Below are 7,259 nucleotides of genomic sequence, written 5' to 3' on the forward strand. Positions count from 1 at the left end.
GGAGGTGAGAGATACTCAAAAACACTGACCCAGAACTGTTCCTATCTAGAAGAACTGCAGGGACAAAAATGGAGAAGAGACTGAGGGATAGGAGGTCCAGTGAACAGCCCAACTTGGGATCCCTATCAAGGGGAGGCTCCAAGGCCTGAACTTTTACCGATACTATGGTGTGCTTATAGACAGGAGCCTGGCCTAGCTGCCCTCTGAGAGGCCCAACAAGCAGCTGACTGAGACAGAAACAGATACTTAATCCAACAAATGGACTGAAGTTGGGGACCCCTGTGACTGAATTAGGGAAGGGTTGGAAGAAGTTGAGGAGGAGGGCAACCCCATAGGAAGACCATCAGCCTCAATTAACACAGATCCCTGAGATCTTTCAGTCACTGAGCCACCAAACAGGCAGCATACACTAGTGAGTACGGGGCCACTGACACATGTACAGCAGAGGACTGCCTGGTCTGGCCTCAGTGGGAGAAGATGAGCCTAATCCTCAGGAAACTTGAGGACCCAGGGAGTGGGGAGGCCTGGCAGGTGTGGGGGTGGTGGGTAGGGACATTCTCTTGGAGACTGGAGGAGGAGAAATGGTATGTGGAACTGCAGGAGGGCAGACCAGGAGGTAACAACTGGATTGTAAAAAAATAAAAAGTAAAAAAAAAAAAAAAAAAAAAAGAAGAAGAAGAAGAAGAAAACGAAAACTTAAGAGAAGTGTGAAATCTTCAAAGAAGTGATAAAATCTTATATTAAAAAAGAATATGCATTGGATGTGGGGACAGTATCACTACTGGTTTAAGAAATAGTAAAGAAATTGAAAAGAGTTAAAATGTCTTGTGCCAGTTCCTGGCATAAGAACATGAAAGGTTCCTTTGAGTTAAGTAAGAGGTGGGCTTAGAATTTTAAAACTTTCTCAATTTGTTAGAAATTTATGAGCTAGGGCTTCGACCTGAAGTTATTTTGTGCGAAAAGTCTACAGTATTGATGAGGGTTTGTATCACTGTGAATGACCGATGCTGCAGTTTTAAAGGGGCAATGCTTCAGAGAGATAATTAATCTTAGGCCGACAGAGCTGTGGAAAGTAATGAAGATTTGTTTTGTCTTACTGGTAAAACAGGATGGAACTAGACGAACTATTTTGCTTGTAGCATTTCATCCTGGCAGCCTTTTCTCTCCAACAAAACTTAATAAAATGGTTTCCTTGGCATCTCTGCCAGCACAACACTCCCTGATCCTCCATTCCCGGAAAGCAACTTTGTTTTACTCTTGTTAATGTAGACAGAAGTGCTGAGCCGGTCCCACTGCAGACTCAAACTGCTCACACTTTTCTTCTCTTTTTTTTTTTTTTTTTTTGGTTCTTTTTTTTTTTTTCGGAGCTGGGGACAGAACTCAGGGCCTTGCACTTCCTAGGTAAGCGCTCTACCACTGAGCTAAATCCCCAGCCCCTCTTTTCTTCTCTTTTGAGAAGGCTGTAAATATTTGGTGGCCTGGGCGAACCTCAGAATAATCTGACAATCAGTCCTCTGTAATTTGCCAGAGAAGAGAGGAATTTCTAAAAACACTTTGAAATTTAAAACAAGATTCTGACTACCCAGAATCTTTTGTGGGTATTGGCTTTGCTGCTAGAACTTTAATCTCTCAAAAAAACTACCATGTCAGCAAAACTTATATTGTAAAAATATAGGACTTTATATATTTGTATTAGATACTGAGGGAGTAATTATTGCCTCTAGGCAAGTTATAACCCATGATAATTCTTAGTATTGAATAAATCTGCCTAAGGTGAAAGTCGATAATGCTGGATTTAAAACCGTAATGACAGAATCATTCTCCCTTTTGCATTAAACATAGCTAATGCCTGGAATTGGATTTTACAAGATTGTATTGATATATAATACATAGAGAATAACATTTGTTCTATAGCAATTTTACATGAAATTGTACTTTCAGATTGAGAAAATTTCCATTTGTATTCAAGTTGGGAAAGACAAAAGTGGGAACCTTTCTTTTAAGTACCATAAAGGCATTTAATAAGAAACATTTTATGTAATTGATGGAAGAAATTTCTTTAAATTGAAAAATCTTTAAGTTAAAAATTGAAAAGGATGAATCAAACAGATTTCTTAAAATGGTTTTATTGAGAATCAAAGTTTCATACTCCATGTATGGAAAAGGGCTGAAAAAAAGATATGAAAATTCTTTTTTGTAAATCAAGATCATTAAGAGTTCCTATTCATCTGTTTGCCAGTAAGACATGGACTTTCATTTTGTATGTATATAATTATGTATATATACACACACACATATTCCCCTTGCAGGCAAGTCATATTCCATTATAAAATTTACAAATATATAGTATTAACATATTACATAAAATAAGTTCATATATTCACATAGCATCTCAAAAATATTCTGTTAATGTACACATTATTTTATCTTACAATATTCTTCCAAAATGATATGAACAGAGAAACAATAGGACAATGGAAAAGTAACTGTAGCAGAGTTTTTATTATAATGTGTTTATTCATGTAGTTCTCTTTTAAAAATAATAACCATGTTTTTATTTCTCCAATAGCTTTTTAAAGTGGCCATTCTGTGCTTTACAACAGCTTTCACTTCTGATAACTTCTTCCTGGAGCCTCAGTTGACTTTGAGACAGCACAGTCTTACTCTAGAAGACAGTTAGCTTTTCATTATCTTTCCTGTCTAGATAACACTCAAAGACAAGTTCCGTATGGACAAGTATATGAACCCAGTAGTCACCTAAGAGCTGAAGTAAGTTCATCCTAATTATAGCCAGGTGCTAAGCATGACCATATGACCAAGGACAGTAGCATAGAGCCTAGAGACCTGAGAAAAAATTTCTTGAGCCAGGTGTAGCCATGCAAGTTTTTGTTTGTTTCTTTGTTTTGTTTTGTTTTGTTTGAGACAGGATTTCTCTGTGTACTCCTGACTGACCTGAAACTTGTCCTGTGGACCAAGCTGGCCTACAGAGATCCACATGCCTCTACCTCCCTAGTGCTGAAATGCAAGGCATGTGCTACCTGGATTGTGATGCATCCCTTAGTACCAGAACTTGTAAGGCACAGGCAGAGAGGTGGAGGCAGAGAGGTGGAGGCAGAGAGGTGGAGGCAGAGGCAGTTTCCGAGTTCAGGGCCATCCTGGTCTTCATAGTGCATTTCATGACAGCCCGAGATTCTGTCTAGAAAAACAAACAAACAAATAAATAAAAAGAAAAAATTCTGATAATACATGGAAAGGAAAGTATCTTTATTAACTGGCATTACTACAGTTAAGCTAAAGGACTGTAAGAGTGTTAAGCTTATAGCTTAGAATAAGGAGTTTGATGGCCCAGAAGAAACAGTTCAGGAAGCCACTAATAGAATTTCAGTGTGTTGACCTCCTAATTCAACTTCTTTGGATGTATCCTAAAGAAGTGACATAAAACAGGATCTCAAACTATGGGTCACTGCCCTGTAAGTAAACATGGGGGGGGGGTTTGAAAAAATTTGGGACCAAGTTTCTGAATACCTAACAACCCCAGATTAATTTAAATGAGATGTATGACAACACTCAGGAGTGTCTGGATCCTTCTTGTGTTGTATAAAACAATTTCACAGTAGCTTCTGTTCTGAATGAAGAGTGTGCACATCTTGTACTGTGCGTGCCTTCATGCTGTGCTGTGCTAGCAGCCACCCACAACCTCTTGGCTCAGATCTGAAACTATGTTGCACGTTATGAACTGCAGTGTTTTCTCTGTGTACACAAAATTTCTTACTGCTACAGAAATATTGGTTTAATTGTGGAAAACAAAGACTCGATATTTATCTTCCTAACATCATTTTGCAACAAGTAAATATAGAAATTAATAATATTTGGATACTGTTGTGTTGGGATGTTTGATTTTAATACAGTCATTTGAGTTGCTAACTTGCATTTCATTAAAAGAAATAAAAGAATTTTGGTTTAGGATTCAGGCAGTATTCCAACAATTCTGAAATAGCCATATTTCTGTCATTTTGTACTACGGGTTTAGGCAAAATAGTTTTTTTTTGGAGTTGGTCAGAATTGTAAAAGTATCTTATATTCACATTATGTCATTGTCGTCCCAGAGGCTCACCCTTCCTACCTCTTCCTGAACTCTGGCTGGGTGGTTCAATTCAGCTGTTCCAGCTCAAAACTCCTCACCAAGCTGACTGATTCAAATTGGCTTCTTTCAGCTTTTCACTGAATTGCTCTGCTTGGCCTCTAAGTTCCTTTTTATTCTCTGACTCATTCTGTCTTCACTTGCAACCTGTCTCTTTAAAACTGTCCTGGTAAAACTGCCTTCTCTCTCTCTCTCTCTCTCTCTCTCTCTCTCTCTCTCTCTCTCTCTCGCTGCACTATCTCTTAAGTAGCCTCTCTTTCCTTCGTTGTTCTTGTGAGAGTTGGCCATATCCTATCTCTGTCTCATTCTGTCAAATCTTTCTGAGATTCATCACTTTGTCTGCTCCTCAATTATACATCACTTTCAAGCATTGTCCTTCTACAAACTAACTTTACCTTCATTTTTGTGGATTAAAGGTGTATACTAAGGGCATGCTGTATTCCAGCCAGATCACACACCTAGAAGGTCTTTGGATGTGATCCCTTGCCAGAACAGCCATTAAAATTCCTCTACACAGAATAGTAATCAACTATGAAAAACATTGGCCATTCTCAACATACTGAAGAACTAAATGTTTAGATGATCTAATTCTTATAGAAAATTAAACAAGTATATTCATCTAATTGTTGCAAATTCACTTCCATCTTTAATAAATTGTATATACACTAAAGAATTTTTTAAGATCAATTTCTTTATAATTTATTATCAGGAAATATTTAATTTATTCATTGATTTTATATACCTACATACTATGGTTTAAAAATTTCTCAGGGAAAATGGGGTCACAAGTGAAAAAAGTTTAAAAAGCTATGACAGAAAGCACACAAGATCTCTGTACTCAACAAACAAACAAACAAACAAACAAACAAACAAACAAACTACCCTTTAGTGCATAGTTGTGGCAGGAGTAAGTCAAACCAGAAGAGCAGTGGCATGTGCAGGCTGCGAGGGCCTATTATGCAGCATTTTAAGAAATAGTTATCTGGAGAGGGAACACAGGGAATAGTATGCTATTAAATAAAAAGCAATCCTGGTGACTCCTGCTTATAAGCCCATCACTGGGAGGCCGAAACAGGAGGATTTAGAGTTTGAGGACAGCCTTGGCTACTTGGCAAGGTCAAGGCTAGTTTCAGCTACAGAGCAAGAACCTGTCTCAAAAAATTAAATTAAAAACTAGTATAAAAATTGTAAAATAGCTGCATAGGAAGAAGTCATTCAGACAACTTGTTAAAAGGGAAGTTTTCCCTGAACAGGTAAAAATGTGTCATCATCAAATGTTACTAATTTAATTTTCTAAATATTCTATAAATGCACACTTTTCTTAAGTAGAAAATATGCATTTCAAGATAACAGGGATAATAATTAGCTATGTAGCAAATCCTGTGAAGATTACATAAAATACCAAATATAAAATTCTGTAGCATTTACTTTATTTTATTTTGTTTTGTTTTGTTTTTAGAAATAATTAAGAGATGGTATGGTTATCCCACTTGCTTTCATTATTGTTATAAAACAGTAAAAAGCAAAAAACCCTTGCATTATGCATAGAGTGAAATCTGCTTATCCATGCTTCCAGAGCTATTCACTGAACAATTATCTTAATAGCAAGTAGCAAAAGCATGCTAACATGACAACAGAGAATTAACTAGATACATTTTGTTCATTTACACAATAGAATTATTGGGTCATCATTAAAGAGAACAAGGTAGGTCTGAAAGCTATTGAAAATGCCAGGACATGGGTTAAGCGACAGCATGGATGTCAAATAATGTATTATATAATTCTGGCTTTGTCAAACAAAGGTAGAATAAAATATTACCCTGCCCGAAAATATCCGAGTGGATCAAAGACCTCAATGTATATCATGAAACACTTAAACTGGTAGGAAAAAATATAGCCATTACCCTAGAAGATACATATATAGTGGGTACATTCTGAATAAGACTTTATTCACTCATGAATTAAAGCTATCAATCCATAAATGGAACATTATGAAGCTAAAAAGTGCTGTACAACAAAGGCAAAAGGAGATGAAGCATAGTAGGAGAATCTTTGCCTAGTGCACATCTCATAAGAGCTTAGTATCCTGAATCTAGATAGAAGAAGGAATAAGAGGAGGAGGAGGGAGGGAGGAGGAGGAGGGAGAGGGGGAGGAAGAAGAGGAGGAGGAGGAAGAGGAAGAGGAGGAGGAAGAGGATCAAGAAAACAAATGATCCAACTTAAAATAAACTACAATTTCTGAACAAATATTTTCAAAAGAAGAAATGAAAATAGCTAAGAAATGTCCTAGGAAGTGTTCAACATCTTTCATCATTAAGGAAATGCAAAGAAAAAATGCTTTGAGATTTCATCAGAAAAGCTAAGATCAAGAAAATAACTGACAACGAATGCTGGATGTTGGGATGAAAGAGAGCTGGAACTGATCTTCTCTGAAAGCTGGTTTCTCGTAGCATCCTGAGGTGCTATGCAAGCTGCCACGAGATAAAAGCAATTAAAAATCCATTCCATTTGTAAAGACCAGAAATCCCAATGATCAGCACAGCAAGGTACAGCCATGGATGCAACAGTGGCATGCATATCTTGGAGATAACTAACAGCCACCTAGATTTAAGATCCTCCAAATAGGAGGGAATTCAGGTCCCCACTGTGAATCTAGGCAATTACCAGATTCTAGATCATGAACCTAAAGGAGAACATACTACTGCCACTTTCCTAAACCAGGACAATCTCTGACGGTATTCTCTCTTCATGTTTATATCTATAAATAAGTAAGCTTCTTTCTGCAACAGATAGTGGCTATTGCAGCAATCCACAACTGGTCAAAATGCAGAGAATAAATGACTGTAGAGTGCCCAGCAGGACCTTAGTCCTGCTGAAGACTCATGGGGAGAATTCTCTTTGTCTGCTCCAGCTTGTGGAGGCTCCAAAATTGTAACCTATGCCTCTTTGACACATCGTGTGTGTTGTGTGTCTCTCTTCTCCCTCCTCAATTTATTTTGCTTTTATTTACATGTGTTGTCTGTCTGGGAATGTACGTTATATGAGTATGGGTGTGTGTAGAGTACAAAACAGGAGACCAGATTCCCTGAAGCTAGAATTGTCAGCATGGTTACTGAGA

General features: G+C 37.5%; 1 pseudogene; it reads right to left on the reverse strand.

The window, feature by feature from the left end:
• Positions 1-2,554: 2,554 nt before the first annotated feature.
• On the reverse strand, positions 2,555-2,779 carry Ndufb1-ps2 (NADH:ubiquinone oxidoreductase subunit B1, pseudogene 2; annotated as a pseudogene).
• Between the last annotated feature and the right edge of the window lie 4,480 nt (positions 2,780-7,259).

Source organism: Rattus norvegicus, chromosome 3 (genome assembly GCF_021556685.1).
Source record: "Rattus norvegicus strain SHRSP/BbbUtx chromosome 3, alternate assembly SHRSP_T2T, whole genome shotgun sequence".
Lineage (NCBI taxonomy): Eukaryota > Metazoa > Chordata > Mammalia > Rodentia > Muridae > Rattus > Rattus norvegicus.